Below are 19,286 nucleotides of genomic sequence, written 5' to 3' on the forward strand. Positions count from 1 at the left end.
TAGCGGCAAGGTACGTTATCGGTAGCTATGAAAGAAACTTTAGCATTACTGCTACAAAAGAAACATTAAAATGGGAACCTTTAGAAAAAAGAAGGCAAACTTTACGCTTGAAGCTTTTTCACAATATATTTTATGGCCACATTGGAATAGACCGCAATCAGTACATTTTTCAGCCGCATTATATATCCAGACGAACAGACCATGAACTCAAAGTTAGAGAATATAGTTGCAGAACTAATATTTTAAAAGCACTTTTTTTTCCCAGAACAGTTTCAGAATGGAATCGACTGCCTGCTACAACAGTAAGCATATTAGATAACGAAGCTTTTGTGGCCGCGCTTTGACATCTCGTTCGGTCTTCGGCTTTAGTTGGTTTTATACAAAGCTTATTTCTTATTACATAGCTTTTCTTTGTTTTCATTTGTACAATGTTATTTTTTTCTGCATCTAAGAAAGTTTTTTTTTTTTTACATTGGTGATTTGCATTGACATTCATATATGCTAGTGTTGCTTCTTATTGCTCATGATTGTGTGTGTGTGTTTTTTTTTTGTTTTTTTTTGTTCTTGCCTACCGATGTTGTTGTAATGTAATGAGTGTTTGTCATCAACCTTGTTGTAACAGACTGTTTATTGTGGACTACCATTGGGTGTTCAAACTGCTATGTATAACCCCCCCACTGTAATGCCTAAATGGCGCTGTGGGTAAGAGAGTAAATAAATAAAAATAAATAAAAAATACATCGGATTCATAATTACACACGCGCGCATGCACCCTATATTTACGAGTACATGTGTGATCGTTGACGTCTAAAAACTTTACTGGCAATCATTCAGAGCTGTTCATGACGTCGCTGCGGCCCTGAGAAACACTAAATCAAAACGTATGCCAACTTTCTTTTGTCGCATACTAAATTTCCATGTTTTCTGGTGATACGAATTTCGGATGATACGAATATTTTTCGTAACCCCGCGAGATTCATATCAGCGAGGTTTTACTGTATAAAGGGAATAAAAATGAAACTAAAACTGATGTGAACAGTCATAAACATTGCATGTTATGTAGCATAAGCGACAAAATAACGCAGTTATCGCGACACTTGTAGAGAAAAACGGCTTGTCGCTACGTGCACAGCGCACGACGTAATGTTTCTGTTACGCCATTACAAATGGCGTTCGCGCTTTCAAAGTGATTTACCGAGGAACTTTTTCTTGTGCCCTTTTTAGTTGTGTGCAGCGGAGACGAAGAGGAGCCGCTTGTGTGGCGCTACGTGTGTCCCATGAGGATCGGCCGCAGCACCTTCGCTGCAGCACTGTTCGACGGCGATCTGTACGTCATCGGGGGCTTCGACGGTGAGTAGTGCCTTTGACGTGTCATGAGCCGCTCGAACGTTTTTTTTTTTTTTTTTTGCCGCCGGGCATATGGACGAATTTGTAGAGGAATGATTTTCTGACTACATTAAACTGTTTAACTGTTTATTGTACTATAGGCATACATGACTGCTTGATATGAGTGCTCCTCGGAAGCGTCTGGTGTTCTCTATTAGCTCTGAGTGTAACTTGAGACGGTGGTTATATTACCCACGCATACTAGCGGCAGCCTCCAGCGGCATACCAGGATCGCTTGTGGTTGTGAAGAAGGCGGTGAAACCGAAATTGGTGAAACCGATACTGTGTTCCTACAAAACCATATGCCTTAGAGTTTTATTACGATAGCAATTATATGGACACTCGAGGATAGTTGTTGTCGTCGCCGTCATGTTCCGTATAAAATCAAATTCGATAGAATCGCCCTACGCATCGTATGTTCCAAGTGCGAGCGAGAGCTTGCGAAGGCTATAGACGGGCGTGGCTCAAGCAGAGATGAAACGCGCGGGCCTGCTCCGTCGGGTGAAGGAGCATGAAGGGGTGCCGGTGTTGGCGCTGCGTCGCTCGGGCAGCGACTGCGAACTTTGATCAAAAGGGTATGGTCGCGCTCGCTGGCACGCGTGCTAACTCGAGTGAGATCAGTAGACAGCTCATAACCTTGTACGTGCTGTTCTCTGGCTGCTTGCTTCGCATTGAAGCGACAGCAAGAAATCGCTTCGCTCCCTGGAATGACCGTATTCCCTTACGCCAGCGTTTTATAGAGTTAGCCCAGATCGGATCCTAATGGAGTTAGCTGCTACATTACGTGTATTCGGTGTATTAGCTGCTAGCCTTACTTCCAATTTGTTGCTATCTCATTCAATGATTCGTCCTTGCGTCGATCTTTGCAAGTTCATGCAGCTTTTCTGAGAGATATAAATAATGCGCAAAGTGGTTAACACACTACCTATACTACTTCTGTTACTAGTTATACTACTACTACTACTACTACTACTACTACTACTACTACTACTACTACTACTACTACTACTACTACTACTTCCATCATCGCCGTTTCTACATTGATTCAGCTCTTTTCTTTAATGCCACTTTGCGTAACAATTACTCACTCCTCCTTTCTGCTCCCGACTAACCTCAGGCATGGGCACCACAGCGGAGGTCGAGCGCTACACACCGTCTTCCGACAGCTGGCGTCCCATGGTGCCGCTTAATGAAGCAGTCTCTGCCATGGCCTCCTGCACCGTGAAGGGCCTCAACGTCTGTAGGCGCCTCTCCGCCAGCGCCGAGCGCTAGCCATTGCGGCGGCGTCTTCGACGAATTTGAATAACAATGCCTTTATTTTTGTGAATCGTTTTTCATACGTTCGTAAGGTTATTCGCTGCCATCCTCCCCTCCCCCCAATTTTTTGTTCTCTTTCCACTTGCACGCTCACTCATAGATGTATGCAAATAGTAGCAACTACTTCATCGCAGACATTGGAGCTTCATATAGTATATACGAGTGCTCGCACTCTTCGAATGTTCTGGAAAACTGTTACTGCGGGAACATTTCGATTATGACGTATTCGATTAAACAACAGACACATCCTCGACATACCGTGTAATCACTTGCAGCCTTAAAGCTCTTGACTCTATTTATCGCAGCCTATTCACTACCCGGATGGCATTGAAACGTTTCACTGTGCTCGAGCTCTGCGCAATTATTGCACTGCGCTGATGTGTATACTACAGGAATTGCAACGTGTATCAGTGGAGCGTTTGCGGAGGCTCTGTGCTAGATTTCGGTTGACTGAAATGCGTTGGATACTTGCAGACGTTTTTCAGGTAGCCGTGCAACTTATGAAATTGGGTATCGAGTTGTCAGACATAACTGTTGCCGCCTCGTCCAAAACTGTCGGGTAGCGAAGGCGTAAACGAATATCAGTTTTGGGGGTGTTAACACTATCGGGGGGGAAATCGCGCAGTCAGCCTAAGCAAAGATGTATATGTTAGTGTGGTTCCGGCTAGTAGTGGCTGAGCGCCTGCTCTACGCTTTCAAAATTTCGCATTGTTGGTACCAGCACATGACATGACCGGTAATCCCAGTTTCCGAATAGTTGATCCCTGTTATGGTCATTACGTAACACGCGACAGAATACAACTGGATGCTGAATAAAACTTGTTGCTCGACGAGTTGGTCCATTCTTGAAAGGCAAAAATGGTATGCGTAGATTACACACAACGACACATTAAGAAATACATAAACAGGTGCAAATGGATGCCCGTAAATGCATGCAGTGTATGGAGAAGAGTGCGTTCAGCCGGTGGTCGCGGAGGAAGGCGTTTAGATCGCTGATCAGTTTTCAAATGTGCCATGGGTATTGAGGCTAAGCACTATAATAACCATTTGCAACCGACAACGATCATACCTTGCCGCTTACTTCTCGGCTTGGAAATAAACTGCTGGCACTTTGCATCCTTGTTTAAATAGCTTGCTTTGTGCTCTAAAACCTAGTTTAGTGCAGCAAATATATTTCGCATTGACGGAGGCAGCAGGTGAAGCGTTGTCGAATGTTAGACTGAATTATGAAAAAGATTTAGGTAGGACTTATGTGGGTTTCCACATGATACTTCATGGCATTGCCTGGTTATTCCCGCGATGAGACCAACATCGTTTCCTTGCGGACATAGGAGCACAATGCGAGGCTTTCAAAGGATCAAGAAAGATCAGGAAAGGTTAGTGGGATCGAGCTTTGAAAGCGGCTAAGCGAGCGATCCGCAGCTCGAAAATCCTTTCTGCGTGAAAACGGGTGGAAGGCATTAAGGGCTTAATCCTGGCGACGATGCGCTTCCTGGGGGCTGAAAGGGCTAAGCGTGCAAGGATACTGTCGGTGCGGGGAGACGTTCCGGCCGTCATAAAACAACAGAAAAGGCGAAAGACGACAAGATATAGTTGGGTAACGTGGACTTTCAGCTCGTATAATACGTTCCTGTTCCGTTCAAGGTAACGCTGGCGAGGCTTTTGAAGACCACACTTTGCGAATCGTGGAAGCAAAGGAGGACGGCAGTAATGAAGATTAACGGAAAGAGAAGGCTACGTCTCTGTAAACACGACACGAAAGAATCTAGGTGAACGTTGGTTGTCTACTTATTCTCTTTGGTCGACCATATTATGCCGCGAAACTTATCATTCCTAATTTCGTCAAGCTAGTTTTATTTTGAGAGTTACACCCTGACAACTCATTCATGTCGCTTGCTTATGTAATTTTACTAGTGAACGCCAGTTTATGATCGCTGCTGGAACGACCAAAATTATCCAAAATTTGCATATTATAGGAAACAGAGAGAGAGAAAGGTTTATTTACAGAAAGGCAGAGAGGTCGGCCCGAGCGATAGTATGCTCTAGCCTGCTACTCTACACGGGGGGAGGGGAAAGGGAAGGAAAAAGAGCGATGAACGACATACAACGAATAGAATATGTGTTGCTGGTTTAGTATTCTACAGGGAGCTTCTTATGCGAGTATTCACGTTTCTACCTGTCTAATTTTCGCTAGTGAAAGCCGGTTTACCATCGCTAATAAAGTGACCAAAACGCATCCAAAATTATATAATAGGAAACTGAAATATGACACAACGAAAATATTGTGTCGCTGGATTCGTATTCTACAGGGAGCGCTTTGCGCGAATTTAGTTTTGGCGAGCTTATTAATAAATATGAGAAATTACCGATGATTACGATACTTCCTAACGAGAAGCAACCTGTACGCGCCAACATAGCGATATACAACGCTCATCCGAACTTGGTGAACGCAAAGCGGGAGCGGTTATCAGTAGTTCTCGAGCGCGTCTTCTTATTAACTGAGTGCGAGCAACTCTTGTGAAACGGTACATCTGAGACGCCTGCTACGAGCCACGACAGTGTCATCCTCATCCTCTAATTAATTGAAGTCCAGCACTGGCATAAAGCACTCGAGCGTTTCGAGATGGTACTCGGGGGGTTGCAACTCGTTTCACTGAAGGCTTAAGGCTGTAGAACGAGAGATACTCTTTATTGGAAAAACAGATTTTTGGTGGCCTGTACATAACCGCCGGCATGCTATACTCAAGGTAGGGCTGGGGAACGAGATTAAAAATTCCAGAAGAGAGCGATGAAAATAGTAAAAAAAAAAATAAGAAAAAAAAAGAATATAAAAAATATGAAATGCGAAAGTGAATTTGGTACTAATATATACAACTAGGTTGTCAGGTAGGTTTAGAATTCACCGTATGAAACAGTGAATCATGAAAGCTATCCGATTAGGCTAATTTCAGACAAGGTAATTGGATAATGCCTCTAAAAGCCTTCACTGTTTTGAAGGGCCGGGCATTAAACCCAATATGTAATAAAAAACAGAAAACAATTGAGGGCATACCAATTTATCTTCGAACTTCTCATAGTTGTGAAGAGTCTGCCTTTTAGGTGCCTCGTCGTGATTGCTGTTCCATCAATTAATTGCCTCTCGTTTATCTAATTACAAAACGCTGGATGCTCCTCGCTAAAACCCGTTCACTCTATAGGCAACAGTCTTTCGAACGGGGTGGGAACGGCACGGCTAATTATGCCGAGACAAATAGCCGTCGCAAAGTAATCTAGTACCGTAAAATCCTAGCTGCGGGGAGCAGGGAAGTGCGCTGTGCTCAGAAGACACGATTACTCGGATGAACGTGTATTAATTTTTCCCATTTCAATGGTTTACTTCATGACGTATGTACATATTGTGCAGAAGAAAGAGATATAGACTCACGACAATAATTATCAGAGAGAAGAGAGATATACTAGCCCCATGGATACGTTCAAAATGCGCTGGGATATGAGCACACACACACACACACACACACACACACACACACACACACACACACACACACACACACACACACACACACACACACACACACACACACACACACACACACACACACACACACACACACACACACACACACACACACACACACACACGCGCACGCGCACGCACGCGCACACACACACATACACACACACACATTTTTTTAGCAGTTACAGACAATTGACCAAATCATAAGCTATTCTGATCGAAAGTGTTGCCAGAAGGAAAATCTAGTAACTTGGGGATGCCTAACGGCAGTTTCAACTGTGTCTGTGCTTGTACTGATATTGTGAGGACCCTTGCGTTTCCTTATTACGAATCAACAGTTTATAGGTCTTTGTTTCTATGAAGAGCATTTATTTATACTTTGATGTATTGGTCTTTCATGTACCATTCTTCTTATTTTATATTCACTGAAGACGTGTCTGGTTCACATTGTGTCATTTCTTGTGCACCAGCAAACCTATACCAGAAGAGTTTAGATACTGACAATCTACAATGAATGATGTGGGTTTATAGAATAAGCTTTAAAAATAATAATTTAGCGTTGAGTGGCACAGCGCCACATTTATGCTATACGGAAATGAGCCACGTACACGCCTGACCGCATAATCGGGAAAGGCTTGCGGAAACTGGAAAAGTTTTGTTTTCCGTCGAAAACTGTGCCTAATTGTGCTGGAGGAACGGAATGGATGGTTGACGGCGTGCCAGCGTCGAATGCTGAAGAGCCAATCGGCGTTATCTGAATTCCGGTGCCCAAGTTCACAATGCCACGTAAACGAGCTTTCTATCGCAGTACTATAAAATTATAGTGTTTATGAGGATTACCTGCCTGGCAGTCGAGTATTCTACCACAGACCCACGCTGGTGCTTGAAACTCAATTGCAAAAAAACGCTATACAGGCATAATGTCGTGCAAGGAATCGCGATAACCGATGTAATATAGCGAGGCAGAAGAATAAAATAACTAGTTATCACACAATGCTAATTTCGCAATGAGTGTGTGGCTTAAGGCTTCCCACCCACTGCAAACTGCTCAGCCATAATTCTTCATTGTCATCAGCCACATGCAGCATCAACAAAGTGCACATAATACCCTACGGATGTGCAGGGGGTATCTCGTTTATCCGCAGAAAGATGAATAATGGTGTAGTGGGTGCTGTCCTACTTCACAAAAATTATGATTTATGACGTAGTCGATACCTTGCGGAAGGCCAAAACTTCAAACACAGTTTGTATTGCTCCAACACAAAGCTGAGCTCAGAATTCGCAGTAGGCAGTATCGTAATCGTCAGTGAATTTTTCTTTTTCTTCTCCGTCGATTGTATTGATCAGCCTCCGGGATCAGAGGCATTGCAAGCTTTCTGCACCACGCATGGTTAGACACTGTCTCCGAGATCGGCCCACCGTTGACAACATAGAGCAATAATAAAAACTAGGAGGAAGCGGCACGTGACATTTTTGAAGCCCAGCCAAAAAAAAAAAAAAAAAAATGAAACAGGGGCATGCTGGGAAATGAGCACCCCCCACGTGATAGGCAAGCGGTGAGTTTTACGCGTAGCGTCTCTGAGGCCATTAACCCACGCATTTTCTTCCATGGCGGCGTCGATGGCTGCGTCGTATCTTTTTCCCGTTCCTCCGTGGAGGCATCATGGGACACAATATATACCTGCTGGCTCCTGCAGCTTGCATTATTTCGCGAGTGCGTCTGTGGCGCATTGGACGCGCTTTCGCCTGTGGTCATCACTATTTGCCACAACCAGCCACAACGTTCTCGTTCGAATCATCGAGCAGGCAAGACGCGCGTGCACATACCATGAGGTGCTGTGTGTTGAGGTGCACGAGCGTCGCACGTGTTCAACCGAAGAAATTGACCCCACTAGGAGAGAAAAAAAGCTATTCGTTACGCGCGTTGATCCCGTGCGCGCGTGTGAAGTATTTTATACCCCCTTTTAAAAGTGAGGACACAAAAGCCCTTTCAAATCGGCAGGATCAATAAGTACGACAAGCAGCGGTTAGGGAACGAGCGACCGAAATCAATGCACATTGACCTCGACGCACCAAGCTCACCGCGGCAGAGGGCCGACGCTTGTCAACGTACTTCTAACCCGGTATCAACTAGAACCTACCGAGAACCCAACAAAGGCTCACTTCCCAGCAGACAACGCACTGAAGACCAAGAGGGAAAGGAGAAGCGACGAGGTAGCGGCTTCAGAGGAGGTTGGCTTGTGGAAGCTAGGCGCGCTCCCTCCTAATTTTTTTCCCCCCATGTTTGACAAGCGACGATATCGTTTGATGACGCTATCATGTGACGTAATATCATGGCGTAATAATGACGTCACAGGATGACGTCATCGCTCGATTTCTTTTTTTTTTTTGCATCACTCGTGTTGACGCCCTTGCCGACGGTCACTTTTCGTGTTTGATGCGGCATCTAAGGCTATCGCACCAAAAGCGGAAACAAAGCGAAGCTGACAGGAGTAAGGATGGTCACGTGATCTCGTAGAATATGAGCAATAATAAGCGCCCTCGGAAGTAATGCGCAGTAACTGGAACCGCGGAAATGAGCAGCGGAAGCGTTCACCGGAAGGTAAACATGGCGGGCAGCCCATGAGCGTGTAGGTGTCAGGAGCAGTTCCGTGTAATACATCACGAGCAGTCTCTGCTCGCTGCCGTCTTTGTCATCTCTGACGGCACGATTCTCGAATCCCAGGCACTCAGCTACGAAGCTTTCACGTATACTTGGCTCGGCTCATTGCGCGCCTAATGGGACGCCAGGAGCATTAGAGAGATGCGGGGGGCCAACGCGCACGCGCGAGGCCTTATAAAGGCACACTTTGTTGTGCCATCAAAGCCGCTGTCAGGCGAAAGTGTGCTTTGTGCGACAGAATAGGACAGTGCTCACACGAGAGACTATATACGGCAAGTACATCTTGCAGTGCCAGTGGACGTTATCAGCGGCAAATAAGGGGACCTCCTTTGCAGCGCTTTGTGCTCAAGGTCGATAGATGGTGATGGTGGCTCAAGGCTAATGTGCATGCAGGCCTTCGGGGTAAACTAGTAACAGTATAGCGTGGTAAATCGCGAAAAGACACGCGCTTGCCGCTGAGCTCCGACTAACTTCGCAAATATATGGTACTTAGTATGAAGTTGGGTATATTACTATAACATAAAGTGAGCGTTGACTCAATCTGTGTAAATGTTTCTCTCCAGTTCAGTACATTAATACTGTTGAGCACGACTCTTTCGTCATGCTATACGTACAGCTTAACGCCACAATACAGTCACCCTTTAGGTGGGTGTAGAACTTGAACGGAGTCCTGACAGGCGTTGGCGTGCGCGCAGGGGGAAGGGGGGAGGGCTGCCCCCCCCCCCCTGCGGCCCCCCCCCCCCTAGTCACCTAAGAAGAGGGGGGCGCAACGTCTGCCCCATACATTGACTTAATAGGGAGGGGTGGGCGCCGCGATGAACCTATGGTGACAGGATCCGGCGTTCCTGTTTATTTACACAGGCCGCTGCCTTTAAAAGGGATGATTGCGAAGGCCTGTCACAGCTAGGATAGATCTAATGCTTCAAACTCAGGGAAGCTTTCACATATTTGTCGCGCAAATGCAGAATACGTCAACGGCAACGATCATGTCTTCGTACTTGAGACTAATGCATTGGTGACGTTGTAAAAGAAAAAAGCTCTATTCTTTAGAGATTAATGTAATGCAGTGTTTCAATTAAAGTGCCAGCACTGTATGCAATAGAGGAAGGGTATTTTATTGTCGGAGACGCAAATACTTCGTCTTTAGTTAGCATGTTGTAGCCTGCGACTCTGTGCACGGAAATTGAATTTGGCTGATAATGCTTAGAAAGAAAATGTTTGACAATTCGCGGGAGAGCGTTAAGCTGCAGTCCCTAAATGTTTGGTGGAGATACATAACTCATCGACAAACTGATAAAGACTTTAGGGTGGAGGGGCGCACGTAATAGCATCGCAACTCGGCTGTTTCATAGGTCATGTGCCCAGTCTGGTGGTCTGCACACAGTCCACAAGAGGATAGCGGACAAAGATAACAAATTCCCTCCAATAAGCGAAAAGCTGGCGCGAACGCGTACCATCGCATGCAGCATTCCCTTTCTATTGATTGCTCAGAATTGCAAGAAAGACAAAGGTAAGCGTGACCGGGATAGCACCACGATGTTGTTCCGTTTGCTTTACACTTCATCATTTCATTTATTCTCGGTGATCCGAGAGGCGCTCCGCCTCATTCACCGGCGGTGATATCGAGCGCGATATCAATGAAATGGAATCCAGAGTTTCGACGAACTTCTTTGCAGTTGCATACAACTTTAGAAGTACGCGGCATTTCCTCCTCAAAAGCGGATGATCCCAAGCCGGCGCCAATCGGCGCGCACTCCAGACTTAAGAGCGAGTCGTCTGAACTGAGTGGCGTGAGCGAGGAACGCATATATCATATCTGGTGAATGCTGGTATGTGGTAGTTAACACAGTTATTACGAAATCTTCACGCAAATTGTATCTCCGGTCCTCGTCCGTGCGTGATCTAGTCATGCGGGAATGCGTGAATGATCGATTCATGCGTGATTCATGCAGCGGAGGGTTCGAATGTACTAGGCTGTATGAAGTGTGATTTATGAAAAAAAAAGGTCTTATGCAAGCATAGGTCGGCAAAAAATGTGGAGCTCACTCAGACTGACACATGAAATATATTTTGCCCTTAGAGCTCACTCGGACTCGGACTCAACAAAAGTTTCCTCAGCCAGACTCACTCGGACTCAGACTCACTAAAATTTTTCTCAGTCGGACTCACCCGTATTCAAACTCATCAAAATATTGCTCGGATTCACTCACACTCAGACTCATGGCTCCATCTGAGTCTGAGTGAGTCTTCGTTAGTTGACTCATGAGTCCGTTAGCGCATAATTAGCTTTTTCAACCATGGTGTCAACGCGAATATTTCGCATAAATGCTGCTCTACTTGGCGCCTTTTGATCTAGTACCTTCAAATACGAGTTATCAGTGGTTGCAGTCCAGTAAGGACATTTTCATTGGAAGAGGTGCCTCACACGAGATATTTTTATCAAGTACCTGTGAAAGAGCTTGCGGGGGGGGGGGGGTGTATCACCTGCCCCATAACCCACTTCGGAACTCACGCCTCTGATCAATAAATATTCAGCTGGCGTATGAACCCTAGAGCTTTGTAGTATGTGTGAGTCGACGGGAGTATAAACGTGAGCCGACATAAGGCTGATATTAACGCTGTAGTTGCTTACATAGAACCATAGGTCGGCAAAAAAAGTGCGGTGCTCACTCAGACCCACTCAAGAAGTATATTTTATGCTTAGGGCTCACTCGGACTAAGACTCACCGAAATTTTCCTCAACCGGACTCACTCAGGCTCACTGAAATGTTTCAGAACCAGATTCACTCGGACTCAAACTCACCAAAATATTACTCACCCGGACTCACTGAGACTCACGGCTCGATTTGAGTCTGAGTGAGCCTGAGTGAGTTTGTCGACCTATGTATGCAAGGAGCATCCCGTATTTTCTGTAGAAAGCGTCGATTCCGAGGCTTACGAAGTTACGGAGGTTCTCACAAAAAGTATGCGCTTGGTTCTAAACTAAACGCCTCCCTCCTGCCATTTGCTATAATTCAGTTTTTTTTTTATTTCGAGCAACGTAGTTTCATTAGAGGCGCCATGAACCACCCCCCGTGCTTTGTTAAAAAGCACATCCTGCGGATAGCAGACACCGCTGTGAACATCTCAACCAAATCTTGCAGTCGTGCGTGGAAAGGATAGCTTACAAGTGGAGTGCGATGTTACCATTCGTTCAGGCGCCCTCTTTTCGTACAGAGGTTTGTACTCACTCTCTTCGGAGCAGCCGGCGCTTGCTGTCTGACGTCGAACAGCGGGTATCATGCTATTGGCCAACAGCCGACAAAAATTGAGAGCGGTGTTTGGATCAGATGTGCTTCTTGCCACGCGGTGTCGCCACGTGCCGGTGCCATGCTCTATAGTCTGTTAACATTACATACTGGGCCACACTCGCGCACAGGAATCCTAATGGGAAAGTGCAATCGCGTTTCATCACGCGCGTTGAAAGTCATGACGTGCGCTGAAGTAACCTCTATACCCCGTGCCATCCCTCCGTGTGTGGCTTCCAGCGCGTTCGTCGGGATGAGAGAAGGGAGAAAACGCTTAAAACGCGCGACAAACTTTGGTAACGCCGCTCGTTCTTGACAGATTCGAGAAATTTTTGCGGCAATCGATTCGTGAGTGCATAAACTTTGATACAGATGCCATTCGATGATTACTTGTAAAAGTGGTTCAGGACCCCTTTAAACATTTTATTCTTTGTTAATTTACACGTGATTCACCTTTAACTCGCCCTGATTCATATTTGGTTCCACTTGATTCACCTTACGCACTTAGTTACACATGTAATCACTTGGCATACCCTTACTACATCCTCTGATGTGTCAGTGATGTCATCTGAATTTTGGTCGCATTCGAGTTGAAACCGCCGACGCAGGACGCTAGTTTTTTTACACATGAGACGTATAAGACTTCGCCAACGCAAGTCTTATATGTTTTGAGGCAACGTGCGGAGCGGTCGTTCTGATATCACCGACCTCCGTTGCCCAAGAGCGGCCGCTTGTGACAGTTGACGCGGCCTCCGCGATTCGCACCGGCAACGAGCCGTTGCAATGTCGGAGCCAACCTCGAAGGCCACGCGGCTGACGCTGAGGGTCCCCGAAGACAGACAGTCGCGTACGGTGTAGCAGCTAATCATTTGACGTAACCTTGCGACTGCCCTTTTTTCTTCCCTTTGCTTGTTGAAGATGTCAGGATAAATAGTATGGCGCTATCAAAGAAATGCACTGTATGCTTCTTTTTCTGTTCCGGTTCTTCGCTGTCTTTGGTGTAATATCTTGGCAATGATTGCGAGTTGCCCAGAGATTCTAGTGAGGTTTCGTGTGAAGGCATTCCTTTAGTTATACCGTGTAAGTGGATATTGGATTTAAAGCCTTTCAGGAGTATCGAACATTTGTTCAAAGGAGCTCGGGGACCCAATAAAGTCGCCAGCAGCAAGGATGCATACGTAGAACCCCAGCCACTCTTGGGCTCTTGCGTTGGCGTCGTCCAAGCCCCAGAAATCGAAAACTATCGTGGGTCCCCAAGGCGTCATGGATCACCGCGTCTTCCGTAAGTTTAATTTCGTCACGTGCGGCGCCCCGCGCATTTGTCCTTACGCCGCCTGCGTTTGACCCAACTCTCAAACTATGCTGCTCCTCCGAACACAAGAGCAGCCTACTCTATGCAGCTTGGGGACTCAGTGTCGTGGCTTCCCAATTCTAAAACTCTCTATTAGAGCGTTTTAAATGCGAATGCATTTCTTAGTGGGGGGTTGTCGTGCGTCCCTGGTCGGCGTGCGCACAGATCTCTCCGCGCGCGCTCCTCCTCGCCCCTAGCAACAGCTGCGCCGCGCCTAGCAACCGGAGCAGGTGGTGAGCGGCGGAGGGTAAGGAGGAGGAGGAGCGCGCGGGCGTGTGATGGCGCTCGCATCGCGGAGCAGCGGAGGGTAAGGGAGAGGAGGAGTGTACCCGGTGAGGGCGCTCGCATCGCGGAGCGAGCTCCGCGATGCGAGTACGGGAACTGATATCGCACGCCGTTGCCACGTCTCCCGTTCGAGACGCGTCTCCGTACAAGGACTTGTACACCCTTGCCTACACCGGAGACGGAGCCTTTGTGGCGACCGTGTACCTCGCGCCCAACCTCGCTCGGGACGCCGTTGCCGCGAAGCTGGACGCGCCTATGGAAAGTGTGCGTGTGCGCTCCAAACCCTCTGATCCCATTGTCTTTGTCGGCGACTTCAACGTTGACGTTGCGGCCGTCAGGTACAACGATAACAGAACAGGTGCTGACCTATGAATAAATAATGCTTACGTGCACTCTCTCGCCTCTCTTCATTAATTAATCCCACACTCATCGGGTGCACACAAATGCATTCGCATTTCCTCACGATCCCCTTCGGGGAGGTGCGGCTTTTTTTTTTCATTTGGGAGCCCATGACGCTGGGTCCACAAGCTGCGTTGAGCATGCTGCTATTGTGCTTGGAGGAGCAGTAGAGTTTGGAGTTGGGTCAAGCGCATGCGGCGTAAGGTCAAACGCGTGGGGCGCCACACGTGGCGAAATGGGAGACGCGCGGGCCATACTGCGTCGTCTTACTGGCGACGCAAGACACCTTGGGGACACAGGCTAGTTTTCGATTTTTGGGTCTTGCGACAACACGCGCGCCATAACCCAAGAGTGGCTGGTGTTCTACGCATGCGCCCTGGTGGCTCGCAAATTTCTAGGATCTGCTATTCTAATACTCTCTCCTGTGAAGTTTAGGGGCAGCTGCATAGAGCTCTCCTATAGTAGAGTACGTGGTACTTTCCTTCGGACACATGTTCAGGCGAACGCCTTAGATGCCTCAGCAACGCGAAAATTGACCCCTGAACACGAACGATGCAAAAAACCAGCATCACGTGATGACGTCATCTTGACGTCATAGATCGCCAAAATTCGTGGTGTCATCTCATGACATTGTCGCTTGGTCAAAGGTGGGCCGATCACGGAGGCAGTGCAAAATCACGTTAGGTGTAGAAAGCTTTCGGAGGGGGGCGGGGGAGAATCAATACATCGAACGAGAAGACAAAAATGGCTTTCGCCTTCTAGTCATCTTAGGGTAATGCATAAGGGACCCTGTGAGTTTTTTATTCTTTACTACGTACCATGCTCCGCTTAGTTGGGTTGTTCACGAAACGATAAATCACCCCCGGTTAACCGCATCGGTTGAGTGATCAAGTTCATGGTGTTCTTACACCGTGATCACGTTGAAGTGTCAGTTGTCACTTTTGTATAAAGCACGTAATTCCCTGCATGCTCTCTGGCGGATACCTAATCTCATCGATAAGGCTAATCCATGCCGCATGATTCACAAGGAAGTGTTATGTTCGAAAACGCGTATACTAGAACCCGACTTCTTCAGTGAGTCTGCAGGGAATAAAACAACTGCTTTTCAAAAAAAAAAAAAAAACTGACGTTCACATAAGCAACGCATTGTTGTTTCTGGGCTTGCAAAGAGAAGTTGAGAAGAAACCGTGTGTTACGAAAACGCGGATTTTAAAAATTTCGCAACAGTGGTGCGTGATGTTGCGCGCTGCCCCAGGCGCCACGCCTCCAAAGAAAAACAGGGCCGGGTTTTATATCCTCGTTTCCATGCAAACAACGTCCCACTTCAGCCGGATCCATTCAAAGGGGAAAAGAGATAGCGAAGCTTTGCTCTGACACGAGGCTTGATTTACAAGCTCCGCACTCCGAATGGACTATGGGCTTCAAGATCCTAAAGATAGCTTTCGTTTCAAGATTAAACCTGTGCGGTTCGGTGAATACAGAATTTACGCGGATTTTTGTTACACAATAGCCCGTGCGAGCGCACTCGAAGTATTTCGACTTGGAGGCAGCTGGCAGAAAAGCCTGAGTTTTTTCTATTACAAAGAAAGCTGCAGTGTTTTGCTCAATGAAGCATTGCATTCTTTGGCCTTTCCTGTTCAGTGTTTATTTTTTAAGGTTGCCCTGCAACACCCTTCCTAATAATCCTCTAATGGCTTCTTAAAAAAGCTTATTGCTTCACCAATCGGCTGCCGCAAACATTTTTAAAATCCGTCAAGTACGAGCGAAGTTAAACGGATTTGCCGCACGCTTTAAGTGCCTTCTGTCTCTTTTCGTATCAACGAGCGCGCTTAAAACTACGTAAGGAGGGGGATGACAAGGGGGCAAGAAGGTGCGTCCCTTCGTCAGCGCGCGTCATGGCCTTGAGCACTTTCTTTTCATTTTTTCTACGAACGCGCGGCTTACTTTCAGTGTGATCGCGAGCGCGCGAGCGGGCACGTGGCGGCACCTTGCGGCGGCCACGGTAACTATGCAGCTCGCCATGCTGAAATTAGCCAACGGCCGTAGACTTGGGGATATGGGGCAGTGATTTGGTTATATGGCATCGTTTGTATAGAGAGAAGAGGGAGCGACTTCTAGCTGACTTTGAGAATTAATTGTATAAATTCCAGGCCGCGTGCAGCGCTATAACGTTTGGCTAGCGGGTTTTCAGGAGCCTCGACCACCGATCGGCAGCGTTTTCGGAACACGCTGAATAAGTGTTTCACGGCCCCTTTAAAGCCAATTAAAAATAAAAATGAGGGGAAATATTCCAAAGCGAAATTTTGAGAATAAAACCAATTGGTAAAGATAACATAATCGGAGGGTAAACAGTCACATTTGCGTCGACTCCAAAGAAGAAAATAATACAATGCATAATCTGGAGTAATTATTTGCTTTTTGCGCAGGAATTGTATGTAATGTTGTCCGTATTGACAATCTGTTGGCAATGTGTTGACAATGGTGTATCTATGGATGTATAAGATAGACCTATTCATATCCATTTATTGCACACACGATTGCGTCAGTGTATGTGCTGCGTACGTTATGGTTGAAATAAATGTACCAGTTAACAGTTTGCATGAGTTGCGTTCACACTGTTACGAGGAGAAACAGACACGGGAAGGACTGGATAGTACAGCAGCATTTACAACTGCGTATGCGTGCGGCAGTGCGCAAAACGAACAGTTAGCGCCAGCCTCTCTCGTCGTTCTCATGGTCTCCGTCGTTATGAACGAAGCGGCTTCAAAAACTGCTACTATTACGTAGCATCACCCCCGGCATCGTCCCGGAGCTTTAGCAAAATGTCACCCCGTATTTGATAATGGCGATTTGATTTTACATTTTACTTTCACAACAAATCGCTATCAAAAGGATGTCTTCCCAGTGCCGAGAAATATGGCCACCACCACTTTAAATATTAATTGGATTTTCTAAATCGTCGGTCCTCGTTGCAGTCATGGCTTCAAGAACGGAAACGAGAGAGGCAGGGCAAAGAAGCCTCCTCTCCCACCGAGCTCAAGCGCACCCCACAGATGAAAACGGGGGACGATCTCGACATTCCCGAGGCGTAATACTGATTATTAGCATAAGCACCCCGTTATTGGCTCGAATAATTCATCCAATGTTCTCGCCTCCTTTCTGTGCCACCGGGCTTTACCCAATGCAAAATGATGACGTCAAACGTCTCGGCAAGAATGAACAATATGCAAAGCTTCGAGACGTGAGCTAAATGCCATGGTCTTCGCAGAAGCGTTCTCTTGAAACGAACAGACAGTTCGTGCATGAGAATGAGTGAGAAAAGGCCCCACTCCTTGCTTATTCCTTCTTCTTTTCTTCTTTTCATTATGTCATTTCTTTTATTCTCATACATCTTCGACAGTCTTATTACGTACCTTTGTCTGCCTGTAATTTATAAGCTGAAGTGAAAGCATACGCCATATGCGAGCGCAGTTTTGTATGTTCCACTTATATGGGGTCATTTCCTGGAACGTCAGTTCTCGAGTCATCGGTGCAAGCTGTATTTTAGGCTCCAAGCCCACACACACACACACACACACAACACACACACACACACACACACACACACACACACACACACACACACACACACCACACACACCACACACCACACACACACACACACACACACCACACACACACACACACACCCACACACACACACACACACACACCACACACACACAACACACACACCACACACACACACACACACACACCACACACACACACACACACCACACACACACACACACACACACACACACACACACACACACACCACACACACACACACACACACACACACACACACACACACACACACACACACACAAACGCGCGCACGCACAAACACACGCATACGCGCACGCACACACGCACACACACACACACACACACCACACACACACACACACACACACACACACACACACAGAGCAAGAGAGAGAGGCTCTTCGTTCAAGCTCTTCGCCCACAAGAAAGCCAACAGCGCTTTTGTGACGCGTAACGCACAGGCGCTGCTTTGACTGATGCTTGCACCGCATCAGATTAAATATTATGATGCTTGAATATGATGCTTGCACCGCATCAGATTTAACGTCGCCTATACTAACTACTTTACGAGCAAAATTAAGCAGTCGGGCTGACCATTGTGCGTGCAATGTAACGTACCAGAAGACTTGAAACACCGTCTGTATGAATGCAGGCGATACGCATCAGAGAGACGGTCTCCGAAGGCGGCCCTACACTTTCAACGGGACTTGTGCTTAGAACTCGGAGCTAGGAACTCGTATCTTAGGGACCTGATTCAATGCGTCTGCTTTGGCGCGGTCTTTTATACTGCAGTCGTAATCCACGGTAATGAACACTTTGTCGTATGAAACTACTGGCAAATATGACAAAGTTGTTGATGTTACGGTGTTTCAAGCTCTGGGATTGGACACAGGTTGCTTTAAGTGTGAAATGTTGCGAAATATGGTATTTTTTTTAACTTTCTTTCTTTGAAGGGAGATTCAGTGTGGGGCATCAGTGTGAGGATCGGTGTCTGAGAACCACCGACAATGAAAAGATCACAAAATATCTCCTATAAACAGCCTCCTATAAACAGTGTGCTAAGGTTAAGGCTTAAGAAACGACTCACTAAGGTAGCAGTCTGGGCTTGTTAGTGTTACAAGACACAGGGAGAAAGCGCATAAGACAAAGACAGCGAAGAGGTTTGACACACACGAGCGCTGACTTAGAACAGTATTTTATTTAGAAAAAAGCAACGACGTATGCGTCCCATATGCAACCACATATATGCGTCGTGATAAGAATTTTGTGCAGAATAGGCACACGTGATGTGTCGCGGGTTTTTAGCTATATATGTGGTTGCTTGTTTCCAAATAAAGTACTGTTAGCGCTCGTATGTGTCAAGCCTCTTCTCTGTCTTCGTCTTATGCGCTTTCACACTGTGTTAAGAAACACACGCTGAAGGAGTAAGTCCTGTCACATAACACCTAAGCTTTCCTTGTTTTTTTTTGTTTGGGCTTTATTCTGTTT

Source organism: Rhipicephalus sanguineus, chromosome 4 (genome assembly GCF_013339695.2).
Source record: "Rhipicephalus sanguineus isolate Rsan-2018 chromosome 4, BIME_Rsan_1.4, whole genome shotgun sequence".
Taxonomy (NCBI): domain Eukaryota; kingdom Metazoa; phylum Arthropoda; class Arachnida; order Ixodida; family Ixodidae; genus Rhipicephalus; species Rhipicephalus sanguineus.